General features: G+C 39.7%; 3 protein-coding genes across 6 annotated transcripts in view; 1 reads left to right on the plus strand and 2 right to left on the minus strand.

Moving 5' to 3' along the window:
- Window positions 1–13212, minus strand: part of LOC127495149 (NACHT, LRR and PYD domains-containing protein 12-like) — a 400157-nt gene that overhangs the window by 352142 nt on the left and 34803 nt on the right. The gene's annotated exons all lie outside the window — the stretch shown is intronic.
- LOC127495187 (uncharacterized) overlaps window positions 1–13212 on the plus strand; it is a 287303-nt gene that overhangs the window by 159611 nt on the left and 114480 nt on the right. The window lies entirely within an intron of this gene.
- The window catches only part of LOC127495147 (NACHT, LRR and PYD domains-containing protein 12-like), a 267772-nt gene that overhangs the window by 113522 nt on the left and 141038 nt on the right, over window positions 1–13212 (minus strand). The gene's annotated exons all lie outside the window — the stretch shown is intronic.

Below are 13212 nucleotides of genomic sequence, written 5' to 3' on the forward strand. Positions count from 1 at the left end.
CATTCATAAAAGACTTGAAGCGGCGCTACACGCAGACCGACCGGTGTAAGACATCAAAGACTTACAGTGATATAGGTTACGCTTACCAATTTCTTGTTATCCACATGGACATCGATGTCCTCATTTTAAGACACTGTTTTTCAATTTCTTTTTTACGTTTTCTGTTCTGTGTCCCAAACCGCTTCCCTCTATCCATTTTGGACATGTGACTGTCTGTAACAGAGCAACGGCTCTTGTCGAAATGGTGAGCAGTTGATATCACTTAATATAATAAAATATATATATTTTTACAAATTTAAAATGCTAAACAAACATTATTTTTCAACAAACATAATTTTTAAGTTTATTTTAAACGTTTTATTCAAAAAGATTTTGAAAAAAGTTTTGGCACAATGGCGCCCCCCTCTGTGCGGCGCCCCTATGCACTGCATATACTGCATACCCCATTTTTGCGCCACTGACACCCACCACCTTAAGACGAGGAGCACCTGAGGCAATGGCTGAAGGCGCTAAACTTGAAGTGCCCACCCAAGCGCCCTTATGTGTGTTCGTACCATTTCATGGACGGGAGGCCGACTGACGAACACCCTTACCCCGAGAAATGTCTCGGCTACGATGTTGCGGTAAAGAAGTCACGCCGGGTGCTGAACAGGTTGTCAGATTCAGGTAAGCTAACTTAGCTAGCCATGTGCTTGTTAGCCTAACGTTAGATTTGTGAAGTCCGTTCTATGAATGTGAGATCAGTAACGAGCAGTTAACAAAATACAACGAATCTTGCATTATTACCATTGCCACCTATATATTTAATATTTACGATAGTACAATGGTACATATTTATTATAGTACATTACAGTCTTACAGTAGCTTACATTATTCCTGTTACAGAGATTGCAGATGATAGCAGGCCAGCTACATCTCTCATTCAGATATTGATATTGACCTACGTATTAACACTAGAGTTAGAGATTGTGTGTTTACTGTCTCGTTATTAATGCACCTCTCTCACACACTGTTCTGTTCAAGTATGGGTGCCATCATACATTAATTCAGGATGTATTTATAGTACTAATGTAAAAATATGTTTATGGTTCTATTATTTGCACAGATGCATTGATGAGCGTCAGTGATGCAGTGGACAACTGTGAGGATGATCACATCCACATGTCCTGAACTGTGATGCAGAAACACAATGGGAGGATCCATCTGTCTCTGACCACAACTACACTTCAAAATCACAACTCAACCTGAAGCCGCCTACATCTGATATGAGAACACAATGCGTCGAGCCGGCGCCGTTATACACAACTCTGCTGAGAAACAACCACCTCTGTCAGCTCACAGGGTTGACATTGGATGTACACTTGGGATCAGCTCCTGATGACTCTGATGAAGCTGCGTCTTCATTTATTGCAGGGTGATCTTGCTGAAAGGTTTGGTGTTTCAAAACCTGGTGTTGTGATAAATTCATAACTGCAAATTCTGGATTTCTGGAATACCTTCGTCCAGGTGATGAAGTAATTGCAGACAGAGGCTTCACCATAACCGATCTCCTCTATGAAAGGAAGGTGAAACTTGTCATTCCAGCATTCACCAAGAGAGACATGCAACTCTCCGAAGAAGACACCACCAACTCCAGGCGCATCGCCAAGCGGTCATATGACTAAAAACTTCAACAATCTTTCTTACAACAGTTCCAATTAACCTCACCCCTAAAATTGATAAAATGTAGAGAATTTGCCCTGTGTAACCTTCTAAGCAACATAATTTCTGATGTAGAGGATGAATAAGTGTTGATGTGGAGGTGCGTTCCACATCTGTCTGTGCTGTGGTTTTGCTTTAACTAATCAGTGTAAATAGTGTATGTAGTTATTTTTATAAACCTTTACAATGTGGCCAGATATTGGCTGTCAGTATTTTTTTATAAAACCATATATTGTGAGCACTGTAGATTCCCCTTAAAACTCAAAGGAATGAAGTCTTCTGATTTAAATGGAATAAGTCATATCAAGTTTGCAAATGAATTCCATCTTGGTTTATTACATATGAAAATTAAATTGTGAAATATTACCTCTACATGAAGGTCAGTAAAAGGTTTCTCTAGCTTCTTGATGACAACAAACACAACTGATTTTATAAAACTTGTATTAAATTAAACATTTTCTAAAACAAATCACAAAGTTATCTCTCGTTTAACAAAACTGATTTAAAATAACTCCAGTCTTCTTCATCTACACCCTCTACATGCTGCTCCATCAACTCCTGACAGTCCCCATAGGTTTCCTCTGGCCACTTCTTCATATCGTCTACCCACGTTAACAATGACGATGGATGGGACAATATGAGACCATCTGATCGTCGTATAAAGTTTTCTCCGTGCTCCCAATTTAAAACATTTACGGCATTAACGTTATTTGTCATTTTGCTAAAGTTATAGCTAGCTATCAACAATCTTCTAACCAACCATCCACTGGGTGTCTGACTAGCCGTCTGACGTCAACGGTACCAGACTCTTTGACGATGATGCTGTGGAGATCACATAAGTAGCTTCAGCATCGTGTTTTTATTTCTGGAAAATACTTTAAATATTTCGGCATAATGCAAATAACATTAGGTGAAAATAACTTACAACTCTCCAGCTGATCTGCCACATCCCGTAGCAAACTAGACAACGAATTACTACTTGCGCCATTTTCTTTGAAAACTCTCTCATCACTATTTTTTATTTTTTAATAGAACTTCAAACAAAACAAAGTCAATGTACAGTCAAAACTACAATACATATACACATAGAGAAAACAGACAGCTGGGGGGAGGCTGTAAAATTATATAAATATATTAAAGGATTCACAGATAGAAACAGTTTAATTGCTTTCTTATTATGTGAATGAAGAACAGTCTTGATATTATTTGCATTTCTTTTTCAAGAACCAAAAACAAAGGATGAGTTTTACTGTACTTACATTTATGTATGTGAAATTTAGCATAAATTAAAATTAAATTTATAATATAGTATTCTTTTCTTTTATTTGGGGGGATATTAGTAAAACCAAATATAACATTTTCTAAACACAACGAAAAGGTGGAATCAATGTTGTCAATAATAAATCTAGACAAATCTTTCCAAAATTTTCTTACATGAGCGCAATGCCAAAACAAATGAAACAAAGTTTCAGCCAGTGTATTGCAAAAAGAACAGTTTAAATCAATATCCTTTTTAAATTTCACAAGAAAGTTATTTACTGGGTAGTATCTTAAAAGTTATTTCCTTAATTTTATTTACCAATAAGTATTTGTTTGGTAAAGTCCAGATGGCTTTCCATAACAAACCTCCCACCAGTCTATTCCAATAAACAATACAGATGGGCCTAGTGACAATATCTTTTTGAAGAAGAGAACGAATAGTTTTATTAACATTTAAGACTCCGGGGGCAAAACAAAGTTTCCCAATTGCAGTATCAAATAAATTAAATGAAGAAGAGGGCGCAACACTGGTTTGGGTATTAGCTCTGAATAATGCCAGGACCCCTGTGGGAATTGCATCCATGACAATAGAGAATTCCCTTGGAGTCACTGGAATTCTATGAAAATCTAGAAATTCAGAGTAAGTGAATAATAAGCCTTCTTGATTCAATAATTGATCCACTCGTATTATGCCTGCTAAGAACCATCTTTCAAAAAAAAGGATTTATTTTTAAATAACATATTGTAATTGTTCCAAATTAAATATCTATGGGGTGAAAAGTTATGCTTATATAACAGGGACCAAGCGCAACATTAGTTTGTGAAAGCAAGATAAGATCAGAGGGACTTTATCAATTTTGTAGTTGCAAATCAAGAGAAATTCAAGACCACCTACTTTGGAGAAAACAAAACTGGGTATAAAATTCCAAAGAGAATTTGGATTTAGAATAAAATGTCTAATCCAATTCATTTTAAAATGATTATTTAGAGTACTGAAATCAAGGAAGTTCAATCCACCTGATTCATAAGTATTCAATATTATAGATTTCCTAATATAATGTGTTTTGTTACTGTAATGATGGGTCGGCAGAGCGGGGATCCATTTGCAAGCTTTATTAAATAAGAGCGTGGTCGTACAGGCAGGGTTAGACAGGAGCAAACAGGAACAGCAAGGGACAGGCAGAATCGTGGTCAGGATACAGGCAGTAGATCAGGGCAGGCAGAAAACGTTCACAGTCCAGATAACAATAAATAGTCCAAAGGCAGGCAGCAGGGAATCATAAACAGGTAACCAGACAGGATCGATAACAGGCAGACAATAAACACAGGAAAACGCTCAGAATTGAACACAGGGTGAATCAAGACTTCGCAATGAGGTGGTGTGTGTGTAAGTCCTTTATAGTCCAGGTAGTGTGCTAAGCTGTATGTGGCAACTGGTGATTGCTGTTGAGTGTGCATGTGATTGGCAGGGAGGATTATGGGAAATGGAGTCCAGAAACTGACAGGCACAGACAGTGATCGTGACATAACGCCCCCCTTCCGGAAGGCGCGTCCTCGCGGCGTAAATGGCACAGATAGGGAGGGGGGGTGGGTACATTGGAGACCTGTTGGCAGACGGGAACGGGGTCTCCAATGCAGGTCCATGAACTCGGGCAGCCACGGGGGGTCAGGTGCCACGGGCAGCCACGGCGGGTCAGGTGCCACGGGCAGCCACGGCGGGTCAGGTGCCACGGGCAGCCACGGAGGGTCAGGAGTGTCGGGAGGCCACGGCAGGTCAGGTGGCTTGGGCGCCCACGGCAGGTCAGGTGGCTTGGGCAACCACGGCAGGTCAGGGTCCGTAGCCGGCCACAGCAGTTCACAGGTGGTTGAAGGCCGTGGGCGTGTAAGGTCCCCACCCGCAAGCTCAAGCAGTTCGGAGGCCGCTGATGATCGCGGCCGTGCAGGGTCCCCACCCACAAGCTCCCCACCCTCAGGTATATGGCCCCCCCCCAAAAAGTTCTTGGGGAATTCAATGGAGGCCGTGGCGGTTTCGTGGGTAAGGAGCTCGGGTGGCGGCGGCAGGGCGAGGAGCTCGAGTGGCGCCGGCAGGGCGAGGAGCTCGGATGGCGCCGGCAGGGCGAGGCCTCCGTGGCCGTATCAGGAAGAGCGGGCTGCTCTGGGACGGCAGCGGGCTGCTCTGGGACGGCCTCCGGGCCTTGAGGGATGGAGGAAGCCTTCTTCCTCCTCCTCCTCCGTTTGCATGGTTGAGGCGGTGGCTCTGTGCCTACCTCCTCGGTGGGCGCTGCAGCGGGCTCACGGGGTGGAGCGGACTCACTGGCTGGGACGACCCCTATGTTCCCAGACACTGGCGGCACGGCCATCTTGCCCGTGGGCACTGGCAAAGCGGCCATCTTGTCCATAGCATCAGGAGAGTTTGAGTGCGTAGCAACCGGCGAGCTTGAGTGCGTAGCAACCGGCGAGCTTGAGTGCGTAGCAACCGGCGGAGGCTTAGGAATGCCAGCCGCTCGTGCTGAAGTCAGCGGTAGATCAGCCACACTGGAACGCAACCCACTCCGCTCCCAAACAGATCCAGAGACGTAACGTGACTCTAGAAGAACAGCGGGGACATGACGTTGTTCTGGAAGATCAGAGGAGACGTGACTTGGCTCACGGAGGTCAACTGTGACTTGACTTGGTGTTGTTATTATGGTGGCCGCCATTTTATGAGCGTCATCTGGCGCGGCGGCCATTACGTGAATGGATGAAGTGTCGCATTTCTCCACGACACCCACAGTAAACGGAGAGCCAACAGTCAATAAAGCATAATCCAAAAACAGACTTAGAGATGAACGGGGTCCCTTACGAATGAGTTGTTTTTTAAGTGGCTGATTGATGCCCTCACAGAAAAAGTCTATAAGCACGCAGTCCGGCAGATCTGACCAATAAGCAATGTTCAAATATTCCGTGATATAATCCTCTATCGATCGTGTGCCCTGCGTGAGTCCTAATAACAATTGTGCGACGTTCCTACCGGGCCATTGTTCTTCAGGAAAGCCGCTGGATCCATGTGTTGGCGAAGTCTTCTGTAATGATGGGTCGGCAGAGCGGGGATCCATTTGCAAGCTTTATTAAATAAGAGCGTGGTCGTACAGGCAGGGTTAGACAGGAGCAAACAGGAACAGCAAGGGACAGGCAGAATCGTGGTCAGGATACAGGCAGTAGATCAGGGCAGGCAGAAAACGTTCACAGTCCAGATAACAATAAATAGTCCAAAGGCAGGCAGCAGGGAATCATAAACAGGTAACCAGACAATAAACACAGGAAAACGCTCAGAATTGAACACAGGGTGAATCAAGACTTCGCAATGAGGTGGTGTGTGTGTAAGTCCTTTATAGTCCAGGTAGTGTGCTAAGCTGTATGTGGCAACTGGTGATTGGTGTGGAGTGTGCATGTGATTGGCAGGGAGGATTATGGGAAATGGAGTCCAGAAACTGACAGGCACAGACAGTGATCGTGACAGTTACTCCAAAGGAAATTCAATAAAGCAGTATCGATAACTTTACACATCTCCTTAGAAACATGAAGGGAAGTAGCAGTCTTCTGGATAATGGGATCAAAATTGATCTTACATCTAGATTTTTGATCTTTCGAGATAACAATCCCCAAATGTGTCACTGATTCCTTCACTGGGACATTAGCAATATGTTGTAACTGACAATCTTTAATAGATAACAGTTCACATTTGTTAATGTTTAAACTAAGGCCAGAGGCTTTAGAAAATGTATCTACTACTTTAAGAGCAGCTGGGACCTGAAGTTGATCTTTTAGGAAGAGTGGAGTATCGTCTGCTAACTGGGATATGATAACATCCCTGCCAGCAATAGATATTCCTTTTAAGTGGCTTGATTTAATATAGATATTCATAAGTTGAGTACAGAACAAAAAGAGGTAAGGGGAGATGGGACAACCTTGTCTTATACCACGTTTTAAATAAAATTTGGAGGATGAAACACCTTTAAGTTTAACAGAACAGTTTGCATTACTATACATTGTTTGTATAGCCTTACAGAAAAAGTCTCCAAACACAAATTTTCGTAATGACCCAAAAATAAAAGCATGCTCCACCGTATCGAACGCTTTATAGAAGTCTAAGAAAAGAATAAATCCATCATCAGTACTTAAATGTGAGTAGTCCAACAAGTCTAAGACTAATCTTATATTATTTGAAATATGTCTTTTCTTTAGGAAGCCAGTTTGTGCCTCATCTATAAGAGGATCCATGACTGACTTGATTCTGTTGGCAAAGACTATGGCAAAGATCTTATAATCATTGTTTAATAAAGAAATTGGTCTCCAGTTATCTAACGGCAATGGGTCTTTTTTTGGTTTTGGAATCAAAGTTATAAATCCTTGAGTTAAAGTAGGTGGAAGACATTGATTTTCTGTACTCTCTATATAAACCTCTTTAAGAAAGGGGGCAATAAGATCAGAAAAGGTTTTATAAAAGTCGACCCCAGGAGATTTATTAAGCTTAATATGTGCGACAGCATTTAAGACTTCCTCAACAGTAATCAAACTATCACAGAGCTCTTTTTGTACAGGGTCGACGGTCTTACAATTAATTCCAGAAATAGAGTTCAGAAACAGAGAAGCTGAATGTTCACAAAATTTGGATGAATATAATCTACTATAAAATTCTGTACAAAATTTTGATATTTTAACTTGGTCATCTGTGATATTAAGTTGTTCAATTGTATTATTTCTAGAATGAAATTTCTCTAAACCAAAAAAATATGCAGAGTTTTGTTCCCCTTTTTCCAACCATTGCTTCCGTGACCTAATGAAGGCTCCTTCTGCCTTATTCTTATATAATTTGTCCAATTCCAGTTGTAAAGTGACTAACTCAGCTTTTTCTTCTTCATTTGGACATGATTTTGATGAGAGGGCAACTAATTTTGAAATAATATTGTCTTGCTGAATACGTCTATCTTTTGCCATTAAACTTCCCTGTTTTCGAAAGTACTTGCCTTCCTCAAATTTCAGTAGCTCCCAGTTACTGCAGAATTTCTTGCTCTCTCATCTATCGCTTAGCTGGCCTGAAGATTCTACGCGTGAGCTCTTAACCAATGATGCACTGAAACTACAGAAGGACCGCCTTCCTCATTTCCATGTTACACACGGAAAAGTAAAAATAAATGAATCAATAAATAAGTAAATCTAAAAATAAATACATATGGGAATAAATAAATCTAAAAATAAATGAATGCATACATAAATAAATGTAAAAATAATATATTAATATAAAAATAAATGTAATAAACACATGAAAAGTTATATTGTACGAATCTTAAACTTGTTTGTGTTCTTGTTTTCCTTTCTTTTATTTCTCTGTACTTCTTACATTTTCTGCACATATTTTACTTTTGTACTCTTGTGCTGTTTTTCTCTTTGCTCTTCTTTCCATGTTCTGCTCTTGCGTTTCCAAATGTTGCAGTTCGAGTTTCATGTAAATTAGGGCAGGCTGAAGCGTCACCATTGGTCCACTTTTCTAGATTGACAGCTCCTCCTCTAGCCAATCAATTGAAGAGAGGGAGATGACGTCACTTCAATGCGACTCATGGCTGCTGATGCTCACACTCACACAGGGGAAGATAACCGTCACAGCTGGCAATTTCCGAGCTGGGGTAAAATCTTTCTGTGGCAGGACACCGTTATACTGTATATGTGCCTGCAACTCGACCTGTCACAGGTATATACGTCTACCTGGACAATCTTTTATTGTTAAATTCCACATCCTAACGACAACCTGTCACAGCTGTGCCTGTCTGACGATCCATCACCAGGGCTCGACAATAAGGACTGCCGATGGCCAGGGGCCAGTGTGAACAACGCTCGGGACAGTAGACGGACCGATGGGGCCAGTGGTGCAGGGGTGTGCGTTATATATCGTCTATGATATATAATTGTTGATTTAAGGATCTGACATTATCGAGTATGTTCCCCACTTTACAAAAACACACACATTGAGTGCAGCGCCTGTGACCCCTGCTTGCACAGGGAGCGTGCCTTGCAACCATGGAGACATTTGTGAGAGGCGCTGCGTAATATCATTGCGCCTGCTGCAGCCATGGTACGGCAGCAAAGTTCCTTGATCATTACGCCGGAATGAGAGTATAGTTCCTAGCCATATCGGCCTGGAAAATCGCATCTTTCATTTACTGTCGGTCTTAGTACACGATGTAACTACAGAAGAGTCAAGTTTTAAATAGGAAAAATATTGAAACTCTTTGGTCATTTTTGTGTGAGATGCTAACGGTCTAATCAGATTCAATGAACTATGCTAAGCTATGCTAAAAGTGGTACCCAGACCCGGAGATCAGCTGAATGGATTCGAAAACGGTAAAACTCAACTGTTTAACTCTAGAGGAGTTGGAAAATGAGCCTATTTTCAAAAAAAGTGGAGTGTTCCTTTAAATTCTCAGCACCATTCATAAAAAAGTTACCGGGCAAGTAACACGTTTCAGCGCTGATTCTACTTGCATTTGGCGCGTTGAACCTTTTGAACCCTAGACATTATAATAACACTAGATGCCCTATTGGCCGCTGGACCGTGCGTCCATATGGACGTAACGGCGCCGCCATATTGTGCGGGGCAACACTCCCATAACGCTCATAACTGGAACTGAGAAATATGGCTGCTTCGTGTGCTGCTTGGGGCTGAACAAATCGCTGCACACTTGAAAACAGGTCTCGGGAATGACCTTTCACAGGTAACACTGAACATTTGTTTCTGGTTGTATTTGTCGTTATATAATTATATTGATAGTAGTTAGCTGTTAAAGTTGAGACATGAGTTTACATGATTTCTAATACAGTTTTAGCTTATATTATATCTTATTTTATAAACTAAATTTCCTGAAGTTTAAATATGCATCTTTATTTTCTTAAAACCGACTTTTATGACTTTTATGTACTCGTTTCAGCTAGGTGACATTTTGTGAATCTTACTGTAACGTTAGTTAGTTGGCAAGCTTCTCACACATTGAAGGTTTCCCAAAGACAACAAGTTGAGGAGACAGTGGGAAGTAGCTAGAAGGGAAGTTTCCCGACTCATCTACAAAGAGTAGGTTTGTCTTAGATTATTTAATAGTTTGCCATTAAATGGTGATTTGTTTATATTTTTATTTCGTTTTTAGCCTGTTGCAACCAGAGCTACACAAGCCTCGAGGAAAGCTGAGGAGAGCCTGTCAGTGCACTGTTCTCACCATCTCCAAGAGACTGATGGAAAATATACAGCCTTTTGTTGTTGTTATTATTATACCAATACTATATTATTATTGTACTAGTCACTATTCAATTTACTATTTTTATTATTGTCTATATTATTCTGCAATTGATATTACATTGTATTTGCGATTATTAATATTATAATACCAATACTATTATATTTTACCACTTGAGATTATCAATCTTTTATAGTTATGCTGTTATATTATTGTCTATATTCTGCAAATGATACTACATATTCTATTGCTATTATTATTATAATATTTTACTATATGCTATTATCAATATATTATTGTACTTATACTATTATATAATTGTACTATTCACTACTATTTTATTTGCTGTATACTGTTTGTTTATTGACAATATTATATACTTTATTATTGACTATATTATTATATTTTATACTACATAATATATAGTGTATAACAAACTACAAACTACTATTCTCACTTTATATTATATTTACTATTTGCACTGTAGTTGTACCATGTCATATGTATTACCATAAAGGATCCATCAGTTATTGTTGTATATTTTTGGAGTATCTGTCTGTAAATATCTGTATCATTTCAGTGCTATAAAAATACAGAAAGCAGCCTGTGTGATTTGTATTTGATGATTTGTTTCATTTTATCAATGGTGGTCAATTCTACGCTCAAGAAAAGCTAAAATTGGGTTAAAGACAGAAAATGCCTTTTCCACAACAAGAAAACTTTATTTCATTTAATGTGAAAATTAAATTATATCTCAGTATGGACGTTTTTACAATTCGTATGCAAGAATAAAGCAGCCAAATACATGACAAGCCTGAGCTTTGACTATTTCTTATTAAAATAAATATTTTATATGTCTAACTATAGAGATTTTAAGTAACTAGAACTTTTACTAAGCAACCATGAGCTGCGCTCTCCATGACGACGCGGTAGTTTCAGCAAAGGATATACGGATTTCCAGCACTGAAAATCACTTGCAGTAGCTCTGCTACTAGATTTATTTAAAATGTGTATCTGTGTACAGCTCTGATCAGATATTCCTCCATCTTGGCTGATCTTTGTCCTGCAGATGGCGCCACGCGAGAAAAAAACTCCAATGATCAGTCATTGGGTCTGTCAGACTACTATTTTCAACAGTGTCAGCCAATGGCTCTTTTACAACGATCAGCCAATGGAGGCATAGAGACCGCCTTCTGATGTTTGATTGACAGCCTCATTAGCATGTTGTGCCAAGGAAAAATAAATATGAAGCTACATTCAAAAATGAACGGTTAAAAGAAAAAAAGTCAACTTTCAGTTTAGTGTTTGCTTTAACATTTTTTTTTTTTTTATTTCCCCCAACATTCGTTTTATTTATTTATATCCTCGCACATTCAATGATTTATTATTTATGTAATTATTTATGCAGGAATATGTAGATTTATGTATTTATTTGCACGTTTATTTATTTATATATTTATGTATAATTATGTGGATTTATTAATGGACTTATTTATTTGCATATTTATATATTTATTGTTTTTGTAGGTTTGGTCCTCCATACTGCAGGTGTGTGATGTGACGATGTGTGAATCCTCATGTTCTGTTGTTTATGCGGCTATTTGCGCATGTAAAGCTAAACCCCTGGAAAAAACATTATTTTATGGTATTTTTAATGGGTCACAAACACCCATCTATTCTAATTTAATTTTAATTTGACATTCTAATCTTAATGGTTTATGATCAACTAATGAGCTTCAGTTGTTATCAGGAAAATAATCTAAATGATCAAAATGCTCTCATTACAATTCTCCACCAGATTTACAATGCTGCATGCAAGTTCAGGATAACTCAAAAAATTTGATCGTAGACCGCTCACGTCCATATTGATAAATGGCAAGTTTTGCGTGGAAACGGCTGTATGCACCGTTTTCTGTCGTACGTTCATTTCATAAATAAGGCCCAATGCGTGCCATTTTATCAGATTTGTAAGGTAAATCATTTATTAACCTACACCAACAGAGGAGAATACGTCAATATCTTTGAAATATGTGAACTGTTCATCACGATTTCAAAATAAAAGTTTAATCTCTGAGTTGAGTTTGCATGTTTTGATGTCCACATATTCTTGTTCAAGAAATTACAGTGGCTGTAGCATTTCTGTCATAAAGAAGTTGCCAAATATTAAACATTAAGTGAACATTTGAATTAAATGTCGTTTGACCAATATTAAATAGAGATTTGATCTGATCCAAGATGGCGGCGCGCACAGACGCAGCAGCTTCGTGTTCCCCACATAAGTGCTGTTCGATGTTATTAACGTTTTTAATACTGACTATTATTGTATCACAAATAAATGCGAAAGTGTACTATAGTCGCCAGAAGCTGCTACAGATCGGTTCGAACTACATAGGCGATCATTTTAATGTGGAAACAATACCGCAGGAGATTCTTCAACCACCGGGACTATCGTTTCCAATTCATGGATGGAGAAGACGGAGACGGCGCGAGGAGAGGAAGCAGAAGAGGGGTAAACAAGCGGGCCTACTAGTGAGACTAAGAACTGCTCCATCTTTCTTGCGAATACTAGATCACTTACCAACAAAATGGATGAGCTCCGACTGGACATTGTCACACATAACCCCACAAAGGACTGCTGCCTTCTGATTTTCTCCGAGTCGTGGCTGAACCCTAGCATACCGGATGCTGTAGTTGAGCTAGCTGGCCGTACGCTACATCGTGCCGACAGAACGACCGAATCCAGTAAGAAAACAGGAGAAGGACTCTGTGTTTTTGTTAACGATTCCTGATGTGCTAATTCTGCAATGATCGATAAGGTTTGCTCTCTGGACTTGGTATATTTAATGTTAAGATGTCGGCCTTTTTATTTGCCCAGGGAATATACAGTTGTGATTGTTATGGCCGTATATATACCACCTCAGGCCAATGTTAAGGTGGCACTGGAGTAATTGTATGACGTTATTAGTAAACAACAGAACGTACATCCTGA

Source organism: Ctenopharyngodon idella, chromosome 15, assembly GCF_019924925.1.
Source record: "Ctenopharyngodon idella isolate HZGC_01 chromosome 15, HZGC01, whole genome shotgun sequence".
NCBI classification, from domain to species: domain Eukaryota; kingdom Metazoa; phylum Chordata; class Actinopteri; order Cypriniformes; family Xenocyprididae; genus Ctenopharyngodon; species Ctenopharyngodon idella.